The sequence below is a fragment of the Centruroides sculpturatus genome, unplaced genomic scaffold, assembly GCF_000671375.1.
Source record: "Centruroides sculpturatus isolate CEXI.00-Female unplaced genomic scaffold, Cexi_2.0 scaffold1462, whole genome shotgun sequence".
NCBI classification, from domain to species: Eukaryota; Metazoa; Arthropoda; class Arachnida; order Scorpiones; family Buthidae; genus Centruroides; species Centruroides sculpturatus.
The window spans coordinates 13013-27593 of record NW_019386014.1 but is presented as its reverse complement, the minus strand read 5'-3'; the positions used below and the strand labels follow the sequence as shown (position 1 = coordinate 27593).

General features: G+C 28.8%; 1 pseudogene; it reads right to left on the bottom strand.

Moving 5' to 3' along the window:
* Positions 1–3062: 3062 nt before the first annotated feature.
* On the bottom strand, positions 3063–9959 carry LOC111613123 (annotated as a pseudogene).
* Between the last annotated feature and the right edge of the window lie 4622 nt (positions 9960–14581).

The window sequence follows — 14581 nt, the reverse complement described above, 5'->3', positions numbered from 1 at the left end:
TATCTGTGATTATGACTGTCGTAGTACAGTTTGTGCGTGTTGTTTTCCAATACTGTCTGTTGAACCAGTGGCGTAGCGTGGGTGTCAGCCGCCCGGGGCGGAGAAAAATTTCGACCCCCTTATTTAGGTATCTCAAGTTAAAGGACTAAAATTCAGTTTCGTCGCAGAATAAGTAATGAAAAATTCAGTGCTAGTGTTGCCATTTTTTTAAAATTGCTGACCCGGACGGCAGGTGAGGTTTGTTCGAATAGAAGTTCCTGACGCATGCGTATGTCATTTTGCAATGCGAAGAATAATGTGCAGTGCATGCTGGTTCTAAATCAGTTACAGTTAGCGACTAGGGAGACTTGGATAGGAGTAACGCAAGTGACTTAGCTATATTGGATATTGGAGGTGTATATATATATATACGAATAAATCGTACAAGAAAAAAAAGGTCAACTAGTTGCGCACGATATCCCCGGACGGCGAGTCGATTCCCGGACTATCCGGATGGATGGTAACACTATTCCGTGCTCATTTCAACCGATCCGAGTCGTAGGTGGACGAAAATATGAAATAAAATGGTTCAAATTCTTACAAGATATTATTATTATTTATTGTGAAATTTTGCCGCTCCTAAGAAGTGCCGCCCCCACTATACTACTGGACTCATGTATATGTATAGTCTAGTAAGAAATATATTTTTTTCTTCTAAATATGAATTTGTCCCGGCAATTTTCAATGTAAAGAGGTTCAAACGGTTTAACATTAAAAATTCAAATTCTGTTTCAGATAAAGATCTGCTCTGCAAATTCTTTTGTAAGTAAACGGGTCATCATAACTACTATCTGCATTTCTATTTCGAATTAAGTCAGCCGACGACAATTGTGTAAAAATCGGCTATCTTTGCATTCACACCAGCAATAGTGCAGACATTAGAACGTCCTGTATAAAAGGGAAGTTGTCCGAAGGGTTAAGTGTGCAATTAGGCCAGTCACTGTTGCACACATTCTAGTCAATTACCAAGCAAATTGGTAGCCCTGTAAATAGTATTTAAATGTACCTATTCGTAGGTATTTTTTATTTTATTTTATTTTATTTTTGTTTTTTATGATGTTAGGCATATGTTCAAGAATTAGTTTTATTTTAATATCATGTATAAACCAAGAACAGAGCTTAATCAAATATCATGCGAGTGTTTGCCTCAAAACATAATAAAAAAATCCAGGCAAGTATAAGTCGTACAAGAAAAAAAAAGAAAAAAAAGGTCAACAGGTTGCGCACGATATCCCCGGACGGGAGTCAATTCCCGGACTATCCGGATGGATGGTAACACTATTTCGTGCTCATTTCAATCGGTCCGAGTCGTAGGTAGACGAAAATATGAAATAAAATGGTTCAAATTCTTACAAGATATTATTATTATTTATTGTGAAATTTTGCCGCCCCCTAAAAAGTGCCGCCCCTGCCGCCCCCACTACGCTACGCTACTGTGTTGAACGTATTTGTAGTATGGTTCGTGGATGTCTAATGATTTGTGTTTTTTTGCAAGCTCTTGATGTATTTGCTACTTGATTATGTCAATGTAAATTATGTCTGTACCAAGAGTTTGCAACCATAAGTGATGTGTTGCATAGTTTCTGGCATGATGTGACATTTTCTGCAAGTCTCATTTGTGAGTGTTATATCTTTCAGTATGTGTTTTGTGTAGTTTTTAGTATTTATGACCTGATCCTGTATGGCAATCATAAATTCTTCCATCTCCCGAAAGAGGCATCCCCAAGCTAACCAGCTATTTAACGCAGTTTTGTCAACAAAATTCTGGGCTAGGTCATAGGGTTGTCTGCCGTAGAGTGTGTTTTGAACTCACGATTGCTTAAGTGTCTATGCATTTTATATGTTCTGTCTTGTCCATATGATGCAAATGTAAGTTTAATGGTGATTTTATTTGAGTCTGCTAGACTTATTGCTTTATGTAACTGTGATGTTTCTTGCTTTTGTAGAAAAACTCTCGCAATGCTCTTGTAGTGAAGGTTTACTATATCAATCAGACCACGTCCGCCATCTTTATGTGGAAGGATTAATCTTTCTATGGCAGATTTAAGATGACGTTGTTTATGCTTAGTAAGTGTTGTTCTTGTTTTCATTTGGAGTTGCTCAAGATCTGTGCGAGTCCAATGTATAACTCCAAAAGAATAAGTAAGTACTGAGACGACATATGTGTTTATTGCTTTAACATCATTTTATTTCATCAGTGAATGAAATACAAGCATAAGAAACACAACAACTGCGATAAAAATATATAAATAAAACTTCAAATTAATAGAATATGTAAAAGTTCACGTCACACCTTTCACCTTGTGACGGCACACCGGTTGCGGAACACTGGTCTATCCAGCGTATGTTTGTAAACTCCCCTGAGGGGGGGTAAGAACGGCCTTTTATCCGTTTTAGTGGGGAATTTCCACCACGTGATCGGATGTACATAGGTTAGGGGTTATAGGTGTTCCTGGGATCTAAATAAATGACGAAATTTGGATGCTAACTATCAACCTTTTTGCAAGATGAGATTCAAGTTCTGCAGAGAACAATAGATGTTGCTAGTTAAGACCGGAAAGTTTACACAATCCCGGACAAGATCGTTTTTTCCTACTAGGGCGTTACATAAACAAAAGTTTAATTAATTAACAATTTTTGTTAATAAAAAAGCGATATTTCCGTCACCAAAATTCCGGATCTCACAGCTGTTTTTTGGGCTACATATTATTTATAATTATATTAGTTGAATAAAAATGCACTTTAAAATAGTGTTTGTCGCTTTTTATTAATCAGAGATCCAAATAAAACAAATATTTGTGTTTTTGAAATAAATTTTCGTTTGTCTCTTTTATAATAAATGAATTTATTCATTTCTAAGTAAAAAGTGAAAGTGTCTGTAAAAGTAATTTTTTAAAATATCCCTTTTCGTGATAAAGTTTTAATACTTATTATTACAATCTAGACGTGTTAATCCTTAAATATACTTGTATATTAGGCCGCAAGTATATATAATATATACCTGTGGCCCAAAACTCCTTGACTTCTTCCAATGCGGCCCAGAGAAACAAAAAGGTTGGACACCCCCGATTTAGGATATGGAGGAAAGAGGTAAATTATGTTTCTTCTAATGAGCAACTTTCTTCAGTGGAGGGAAAAATTATCTTTGAATATTCCAAAAGTAAACATAGATAAGTTTAGAAAACTGCGTCTTCCAACCACTTTCTGGTAATTATCACTTCTCTTCTCCTCCATCATCCAAATACCGCATTTGTATTAAGTTTGAGTAACAGTTAGCACCAGCGAAATATATCTGCTATTATTGCTGTGTTTTAGTAAACATAAATTGAGAAAATATTTAAATTTTTACAAAACTTTCTTTTAACTTTATTGCAGCTTTGCGTTACTTGCTGTTGTTTCCTATGATTTTCGTTTTCGATCTGTTGATATTGTAGAAGTGAGTAAAGCTTGTTTGTTTTGATGATTTTGACATAGGAAAACAAACGAAATCGAAACGTTTTAAATATGAGAGCATAATTACAGCGGCAGCTAATACATTTTGAGAAAAAAAATTGAACAGTTTTGATTTTGTAATTTTTAGAGCTTTTCGACGAAAGTACAGGCATTTCTAATCAAAGATTATTGTGTATACTTGTTAAGTATACAGTAATACCTCGAACTTACGCGAATTCGAATTACGCGGTTATCGCTCGGTCCCACCTATCGCGTAAGTCGCGGTATAATTTCGCGTATGAATACATACAAATTATTTTTAATTGAGGCCGGAGACTAAAGAAAACAATAATTTAGAAAAAAATGTTTAACAAATTATATTATTAAGATTTTATTATACATATGTATTATCTAAAATCGTAAACCGAAGATATTTTGATGTAGAAGGAGACTTCATAAAATCTAACAAATTCATCTGACGGCTCAGAAATTTTTTTCTCCGTAAAATTTCCTCGTAGCATGCTAATAATTTTTTTATTTCTCGTTTTGTAGAAGAAATGCGCTCTTCGTTGGAGTCTATATTTTCTAAAATTTGTAACCCTTTTTCAATTGAACTGAGGCCTTCTGTCAAGTTTCCAATTGTCATTCCATCTTCTGATTGAACTGGGTCTAAACAATCAAGTTCTTCAATGTCTCTCTCTTGCTCACGCATTTCTATAAGTTCATCAATTATCAGCTCCTGATTGTGGGAATTCAGCAGTTCTTGAATGTCATCACTATCTACTTCTAAATTTATCTGCCTGGCAAGAACAACAACTTCTTCAATCACATTACCAATTTCATCAGGCTCTGACACTGATTCCGCTTGAGTTTCAGTGGTGAAAGAAAAAGACACACTTTTTTCCAGACACCATTTAAAGAGTTTTGTGAAACTTCATTCCAAGATTGTCCAATGATTCTCAATGCATCTAAAACATTGAATTTTTTCCAAACGTCTTTAACAGAGAGCTCGTTGTTTCGTCTCATAGCTTCATGCATATGTGAAAACGATCGTCTTGTGTAATGAACTTTGAATGTTTTGATGACACCCTGATCCATCAGTTGAAGCAAGCTGGTTATATTTGGTGGTAAAAATATAACTTTCACACGTGGGTCAAAATTAGTTAAAGTTGCAGGGATGACCTGGTGTAAAGTGACCGCATTTTCATTGAGACAAAGCGGGACAAATGGGATGAAATGACAATTACAATTTAGTTATATATATTGCATACATTCATATACTTGTACAAAAATGTATTTATTATTAATTATTGGTAACTATAAAAATATTTGTAAAAAATAATAATTTGAACACCGTGATTTTTAATCAAATTAAATTTTTTATTTAAAAAAAATTATGATTTTCTTTCACGGTCATATTTTTGATCCGAGTGAATACTTTGCAATAGATTCGGATCATTTATTAAAATATCGTGAAATAGTTCACATGAATTGGTCAAATTATATTTTACACTTAATATAGATTTTAAAGTTTTAATGTTCAACTGCGTTTTTTCAGTTGTCAATATTTTATTGATACTAGAAAAAACACGTTCTGTTGCTGCATTTGTTCCTGGAAGGGAGAGCGCGAATTCTACAATTTTCAAAATATTTTGATAAGGAATATTATTCTGTTTAAAATGAAGGAATAACTCCGTCCATTTTTTGTCTGTTTCCACATTTGCAGATAACCAATATTTAATTTTTTCATCTGTAACATATCTTTTTACCAATGACACCTCATCAAAAAGATCATTTTCGCAAATATTATTTTTCGGAAAATGGTTACAAATATATTCAAAAGATTTTTCCACATATTCCCATAAAATCTCCTTTTTTAATGTCACCCAATAAAAACTTTTAATATCTTCATATTGAACTGTCCATTCTTCAATATATTCCAAGCAGTTATTATAAAAATTTTTGACATGTTTCAGAAAATCAGGTCGTTTAATGGCACCTTGTTCTTCCAACCTAGTGATGTCTTTTCGAATAATTAAAGGAATGTAATCGTTATCAATTCTTTCTTGTAATTTTGTTTTTAAATTATTGATTTCATTTGACACTTCCGTAATTGAAATTTTGTCCCCTTCAATAATTTTCACAGCATTGTGAAATAATGTAGCTTGGTTGTGGATGAACTGAAGCCAAATTTGTGATGTGTCATTTTCAAAAAAGAGCTGCAATATTCTTGGACATTTATCTTGTGATAAAAAGTATGATTTTAATGGTTCGTATATTTTTAAAATATTTTCTACAACTGGTTAAAGAGCTAGCCATCGTGTTTTGCTGTAACCAAGAATTCTTTTATATTCGATTTCTGCGCGTTCACAAAAATCCTTCAGACTTTCAACACGCACAGTATATATATAAAAATACGAATAAATTTTTGCAATAATATTTTCAACATCAACTGGAAGTAAGTCAGATGCTGTTTGAATAGTATTATGTAGAATGTGCGCTGCACAACCTACTCCAATAATTTTTTGATTCAAATGTTCGTTAAGTTTCGTTATTGATGTCTCTTCTAGCTTTTCCACCAAAATTTGCGTTAGTGTTATCCGCACAATAGGCAATAATTTTATTGTCCAAATTATTCTTTTTTAAAATAGTACTTATTGAATCAAAAATTATTTGTGTAGTTTCACCCGGTAATAAAACAAAATCGAATATTCTAATTTTAATTCCTGTTTCTGGATCAAAAAATCTAACAATTGTGGGAAATAATTTTAAATCTTTGTGGTTGGAAGCATCAGAATATATAGATATAAATGCACATTTTTCTAATTTTTTCTGCAATTGTGAAAACGAATATGGTGAAAAAACATTACAAATAATTGCTTCGGTTTTTGTCCTTGCACATGCAAATTTTTTGTTGTATAATGTTTTGATCATTTGCGACGTACAATCCATTGATCTGAAACTTTGATTGTGGTTTATGGTGTGGAAAGCAAATAGCCCTTCCGCTAATGCAAGCTGTTTTTCCGTGTTGCCAAAGCTAGCACTGCGAAAAAACTGTTCCATTTTAGACGAGGAAGCGGCATTATTCAAAAATCTTTTGTGCCTCTTTGTCGCTAGATGTTTAGTAATATCGTTTTTTCCACCATGTGAGACCGAAAATTCAGCTTTACATTTATCACACCGTACCATATACTATATTTTGGTTTTTTTAATAAATGGAAATTCTCTGCTTAGCTCTTCATTAAATTTGCATTCTCTTTTTTTACTTATCTTTTATTCTGTGGGTAAATACTAGAAATAAATAAAAAAATTTACTACAAAGGCTAAAAAAGAGTATTAAATTTTACCTTATTGACCGTTACGTTGTGGCGACTATTGCTCTACCTTCGTCAATCAAATAATGAGTCAAACCGAACGTCAAATTGAAAACAACAAACCGCACTGTCTGCACTTATCTGAATTAAGCGGAGACGTAACGACAATGATCGAACACCACCGAGTAAATCTAACTCGGTACATTGCCTAATTTAGTTTACTCTGCATGCATTTTATGTGTGTTTTACGTATTTTTTATTTCCTTATATTCACCATAATACTTAATAAATAATAGGTAATATATTTTTACAGTACATTTAAAATAAGAAATGCAGATATTTCTAAAAAGCGGGACATTTTAAAAAATCGGCGGGACGCGGGACTGTCCCGCCAAAATCGGGACGTGTGGTCACTTTAGTATTGTGACAATGACTTTGAATATATTACTTAACCGATCGCTCGATTTGCCGCCCGCATGCGGTGCACGCCCGAGTTTTCTCGTAGGAAGTATTCCCGGGAAGCAAACCACCTACTTGACAAGTCGCTTGTTTAATTGTCTTATCCCATCAAACCAATGAATGAGTAAATTATTTTTACTCATTCGTTGGTTTAAGTATAAGATGTATCTAGAATTTTAGAAAAGCCATTATGCTAAACTATTAGAAATATTTTAGTTTTACATTACAGCAATTTAAAAATAATCGACAAGATTTTTATCCTGTAATATTTTTTTAGTCATACTGTGCTGCCAAAGAAAAATTTTAATCAATTGGTAATGAAGTCTCTGATTCAGCACATTATTTTTCTAGAAGAAAGATACACATAAATAAATATAGATTTAATCACAATGTTTCAAATGAGATTTCGGTTTCCATTGAGATAAATAATCTCTCTAACTGATGCACAATATATCTATCTAAATATAGATAAATATACTTTACAGAATATCTTGATAGTGAAATTAAGATTCCAGATAAAATTCTACACATTATTTGTCTGTACATCCACATCCATAAAACCCCACAGATGTTGGATTATTTTTACAAAAAAACGCTCAACATATGTTCTTTTTTACTTTTAATTAGATGATGGTTTCATGTCAATTAATAAATCTTTTCAAAATATAAATGTATACTTAGAAACAATTACAATCTTTACAAATTTATTGATTTATATACTCTTTTGGCAATAAAACAAGTTCATCTTTATTATTTCAAATTAATAATTATGACTAATAGTTTCATTTGAAAATTAGGAAAGTTTCTGTGAACTGAATTTTAGGTATAAAAAATATACAATACTTAACTAAGAGAAATATTTGCTTCTTTGGTAAAAGTAATGTTACTACCTTGAAAATATTGATGGTTGGAACAGTTGAAATTACTGTATATAACCAAGATATATTGATAATAGTTCTTTTAATATAGTATCTACTTGCACTTCTATCACTATCTCTTTAATCTTATTTCCAACTACTTTCATTGTTATTTATTACTCTAAATTTCTTCCTATTGCTATTTTTCAAAATCTTTTTTTGCAAGTTTATCATTCAACAACATTTTCTAATCTTACTTTATCTAATTTCTTTCTTTTATCATTTTCATTTTTTAGTGTCTCACTTAATTGTTTTTTTATTTTTTAAAAAAACTTTTTATTCAAATATCTGTAGGATCAAAAATGGATTATGACAGTGCTAATTTCACAAATCAAAACATTATAGTACTCAAGAAAAAATTCTACCATATTTGTCTATGTGTTTCATGTTCTTAAATTTTTCTGGAATTTCCAGAATTTGAGAAATGGAGGCAACCAATGGATTATTTATCCATTGGTTGCCTGTATATAAAAATGCAAGACAAAAACTCATTGTGATGAAAAGAAATGGCATGACAAATACAGAAAATTTAAAAAGTAAAAATATAATAAATTCTTCATAAAACTAGTTGTGGAATAATTTTTCTATAAACTTAATAATGTTTTATTTCAGTTATTTATCATTCAGTAAATTAATTTTATATACTACAAAGAAATCAAAATGAAAGTAGTGCTTGTAGTATATTATAGTCAACTGCAATGTTATCTAATCTCTGTCAGCTACATCATCTCGCTCTCTCTCTCTTTATATTTATCTCATTGACACAAAATCATTGTTAAATTTTGATACACAGTTAAAAATAAGACTTAAATTACCTAATGGTAAAGACAGTTTCTAATTTCAGTAATGATTACATTAAAATTAAGTGCAGCATCTTTTTCAAAAGTGTGATTTAAAACACTGGCAACTCTTCAGAACTGAATTAACTAGTAAACTGGTCAACTCTCTACTATTTTATACTAAATTGATCCAAAAGTAACTTCAAGTGACAAATGTGAATGCTGTCTTTGATGAGTAGATAAAGTAATGTTTATTGTGCTTGCATTTTGAATAATTGGATATAAACTAATATCTAAGTTCAAAATTATTTGTAATATGTTTTTATTAGTCTTATGAGACATGTATGGAAGCTGTACACTATCATTACTACAATTATGTAAATATTTAAAATTAATTAGATACTCATTTGGCTGACAAAATCTTGGAATGATTTCCAGACTAAATCAGACTCAAATTGTCTTTGTCATCTTTACATAAAAATTATATTAGTTGTTTATTAAACATTGTAATGAATTAAAATTCATGCTCTAGTAAAAATATAATTTGATTTCTCATTACATTCCAACACATTAAATCCAACTTGTTATATATAATACTCTTGCAGCTACAACATATAAAGTACACACAGAAAAAAAGAGAACTATTGCAAAGCTGAATCAGTGAATATCATATCCAAAAATTTGATTACTATTATTTTATTTTGTAATGCTTAAAACTCAATGCAATCCAGAGAAATAATACGATCCAGAGCTTGGAGATGATGTATGAAAACCCAAGGAGGTGATCACCCTACATCAATTAATGATATAAAACAGACTAAAAAAACCATTTCATATGTGATGATATTTCATCATTTAGTCATTTGAAACTGTCCAAAATCCACATCAAAAATATATCGTTTGAAAATGACAAAATAATGTTTTTCCTAAGGTAACTCATTACATAGGGCAGATATCATTAAACAGAACCCAATATATAACAAAAAGACTTTAACAAGTAATATTTCTTATATTTTTTTCACAAATAAATTGTTAAACTCAAATTTTATTAATCTCTCTTACTTTTAATATACTTATATATTTTTCATGAAGAAATCACAAAACAAACATTCAGATATTTATATTATATTAGAATGAGAAAGAAATATTGATAATTTTTTAGATTAAAGGCAGAAGTTTGTAGAAAGTTTATAAATTTCTTTTAAATAAATTTATATGTCAAATTATAGGTTCTTTAAAAATTACTTATTTTTTACAATTTAATAATTTATATTTAAATACATATTTTATATCACATATACCACATTAATTGAATAAAAAAAATTTATTACTAAGTTATTGTTTTCACTTATTGTATGGATTGTATTAAATATTTATCTAGAATAATTAAAATTACAGAAATGTATAAATCTAAATGCAATTTAAGTTCTCCAATTCATCTAGTTTATATTTTGTATTTAAATCTATAAATTTTATTTTTTTAACTTAGAAATAAAGGACACTTTGCATCAAACAAAATAAAACAAAGTATTATTTAAACATAATAAGAAACTCAAACTGCTTGTTAAGCCAAAAATATTTATTTATTAGAACCATTCTTAATAAAATCTTATTTTTAGCTTCTTTAACAAATAGTTTGAGTTTTACTTAAATTTTTTAATAATTTACTTTTGTTATTTATATGCCATGTCTCAATAAAATACTAGAAAATTCATTAAAACATTCTATTTGTATTGTACTGATGTTCCGTTTTGAATGATCTTCCAATTGCTAACTAGCAATTTAAAAACACACTACCTATATAATGTGTGTCATGTAAGTCACATGTGTTGAGAATGATGGTTGAAAAATTGAATGTACAGTCTGAGGAAGAGTGTTGGACAGAAAAACAGTTAACTAACTTAAATTCAAATGATTTTTGATCATAAGTGAATAGTACTTATGTAAATGAATAATTTTAAATATTATATATTTGGACTACAATCATTATAGGTTTATTATGTTCTATTTGTACTTTGAAATTTATTGATGAAAACACTTCAATTGATTTAAAACTTTTGTATGTTAGTAATTTGCTTCATGACTTACATAAATCTGAGTTATTGTTAGTATTAGTATGAACTGAGTATGTATTACAGTATAGCATCATTTATACACCTCTCAAGGGAATTGAACAAAAGGATGTATAACTAAGACATATAGGTAATTGAAATTTAAGATACAACATTAGATGTCAGAACTCTTTGTTTATGACAGACACATAATATTACAAATTTTAAAAAATGTTTCAATTTTTCTCCTTTATTTCAAAAAACATTATTTTTTAGGCAAAAGTTATTTTGATAATTCATGTACAGTACATGATATAACAGTAATAAATATGTCTACTTTACTACTGACCACTGTTTGAAGTTAGAGTGGTCAGTAGTCAAGTAGACATATTTATTACTGTTATATCATGTACTGTACATGAATTATCAAAATAACTTTTGCCTAAAAAATAATGTTTTTTGAAATAAAGGAGAAAAATTGAAACATTTTTTAAAATTTGTAATATTATGTGTCTGTCATAAACAAAGAGTTCTGACATCTAATGTTGTATCTTAAATTTCAATTACCTATATGTCTTAGTTATACATCCTTTTGTTCAATTCCCTTGAGAGGTGTATAAATGATGCTATACTGTAATACATACTCAGTTCATACTAATACTAACAATAACTCAGATTTATGTAAGTCATGAAGCAAATTACTAACATACAAAAGTTTTAAATCAATTGAAGTGTTTTCATCAATAAATTTCAAAGTACAAATAGAACATAATAAACCTATAATGATTGTAGTCCAAATATATAATATTTAAAATTATTCATTTACATAAGTACTATTCACTTATGATCAAAAATCATTTGAATTTAAGTTAGTTAACTGTTTTTCTGTCCAACACTCTTCCTCAGACTGTACATTCAATTTTTCAACCATCATTCTCAACACATGTGACTTACATGACACACATTATATAGGTAGTGTGTTTTTAAATTGCTAGTTAGCAATTGGAAGATCATTCAAAACGGAACATCAGTACAATACAAATAGAATGTTTTAATGAATTTTCTAGTATTTTATTGAGACATGGCATATAAATAACAAAAGTAAATTATTAAAAAATTTAAGTAAAACTCAAACTATTTGTTAAAGAAGCTAAAAATAAGATTTTATTAAGAATGGTTCTAATAAATAAATATTTTTGGCTTAACAAGCAGTTTGAGTTTCTTATTATGTTTAAATAATACTTTGTTTTATTTTGTTTGATGCAAAGTGTCCTTTATTTCTAAGTTAAAAAAATAAAATTTATAGATTTAAATACAAAATATAAACTAGATGAATTGGAGAACTTAAATTGCATTTAGATTTATACATTTCTGTAATTTTAATTATTCTAGATAAATATTTAATACAATCCATACAATAAGTGAAAACAATAACTTAGTAATAAATTTTTTTTATTCAATTAATGTGGTATATGTGATATAAAATATGTATTTAAATATAAATTATTAAATTGTAAAAAATAAGTAATTTTTAAAGAACCTATAATTTGACATATAAATTTATTTAAAAGAAATTTATAAACTTTCTACAAACTTCTGCCTTTAATCTAAAAAATTATCAATATTTCTTTCTCATTCTAATATAATATAAATATCTGAATGTTTGTTTTGTGATTTCTTCATGAAAAATATATAAGTATATTAAAAGTAAGAGAGATTAATAAAATTTGAGTTTAACAATTTATTTGTGAAAAAAATATAAGAAATATTACTTGTTAAAGTCTTTTTGTTATATATTGGGTTCTGTTTAATGATATCTGCCCTATGTAATGAGTTACCTTAGGAAAAACATTATTTTGTCATTTTCAAACGATATATTTTTGATGTGGATTTTGGACAGTTTCAAATGACTAAATGATGAAATATCATCACATATGAAATGGTTTTTTTAGTCTGTTTTATATCATTAATTGATGTAGGGTGATCACCTCCTTGGGTTTTCATACATCATCTCCAAGCTCTGGATCGTATTATTTCTCTGGATTGCATTGAGTTTTAAGCATTACAAAATAAAATAATAGTAATCAAATTTTTGGATATGATATTCACTGATTCAGCTTTGCAATAGTTCTCTTTTTTTCTGTGTGTACTTTATATGTTGTAGCTGCAAGAGTATTATATATAACAAGTTGGATTTAATGTGTTGGAATGTAATGAGAAATCAAATTATATTTTTACTAGAGCATGAATTTTAATTCATTACAATGTTTAATAAACAACTAATATAATTTTTATGTAAAGATGACAAAGACAATTTGAGTCTGATTTAGTCTGGAAATCATTCCAAGATTTTGTCAGCCAAATGAGTATCTAATTAATTTTAAATATTTACATAATTGTAGTAATGATAGTGTACAGCTTCCATACATGTCTCATAAGACTAATAAAAACATATTACAAATAATTTTGAACTTAGATATTAGTTTATATCCAATTATTCAAAATGCAAGCACAATAAACATTACTTTATCTACTCATCAAAGACAGCATTCACATTTGTCACTTGAAGTTACTTTTGGATCAATTTAGTATAAAATAGTAGAGAGTTGACCAGTTTACTAGTTAATTCAGTTCTGAAGAGTTGCCAGTGTTTTAAATCACACTTTTGAAAAAGATGCTGCACTTAATTTTAATGTAATCATTACTGAAATTAGAAACTGTCTTTACCATTAGGTAATTTAAGTCTTATTTTTAACTGTGTATCAAAATTTAACAATGATTTTGTGTCAATGAGATAAATATAAAGAGAGAGAGAGCGAGATGATGTAGCTGACAGAGATTAGATAACATTGCAGTTGACTATAATATACTACAAGCACTACTTTCATTTTGATTTCTTTGTAGTATATAAAATTAATTTACTGAATGATAAATAACTGAAATAAAACATTATTAAGTTTATAGAAAAATTATTCCACAACTAGTTTTATGAAGAATTTATTATATTTTTACTTTTTAAATTTTCTGTATTTGTCATGCCATTTCTTTTCATCACAATGAGTTTTTGTCTTGCATTTTTATATACAGGCAACCAATGGATAAATAATCCATTGGTTGCCTCCATTTCTCAAATTCTGGAAATTCCAGAAAAATTTAAGAACATGAAACACATAGACAAATATGGTAGAATTTTTTCTTGAGTACTATAATGTTTTGATTTGTGAAATTAGCACTGTCATAATCCATTTTTGATCCTACAGATATTTGAATAAAAAGTTTTTTTAAAAAATAAAAAAACAATTAAGTGAGACACTAAAAAATGAAAATGATAAAAGAAAGAAATTAGATAAAGTAAGATTAGAAAATGTTGTTGAATGATAAACTTGCAAAAAAAGATTTTGAAAAATAGCAATAGGAAGAAATTTAGAGTAATAAATAACAATGAAAGTAGTTGGAAATAAGATTAAAGAGATAGTGATAGAAGTGCAAGTAGATACTATATTAAAAGAACTATTATCAATATATCTTGGTTATATACAGTAATTTCAACTGTTCCAACCATCAATATTTTCAAGGTAGTAACATTACTT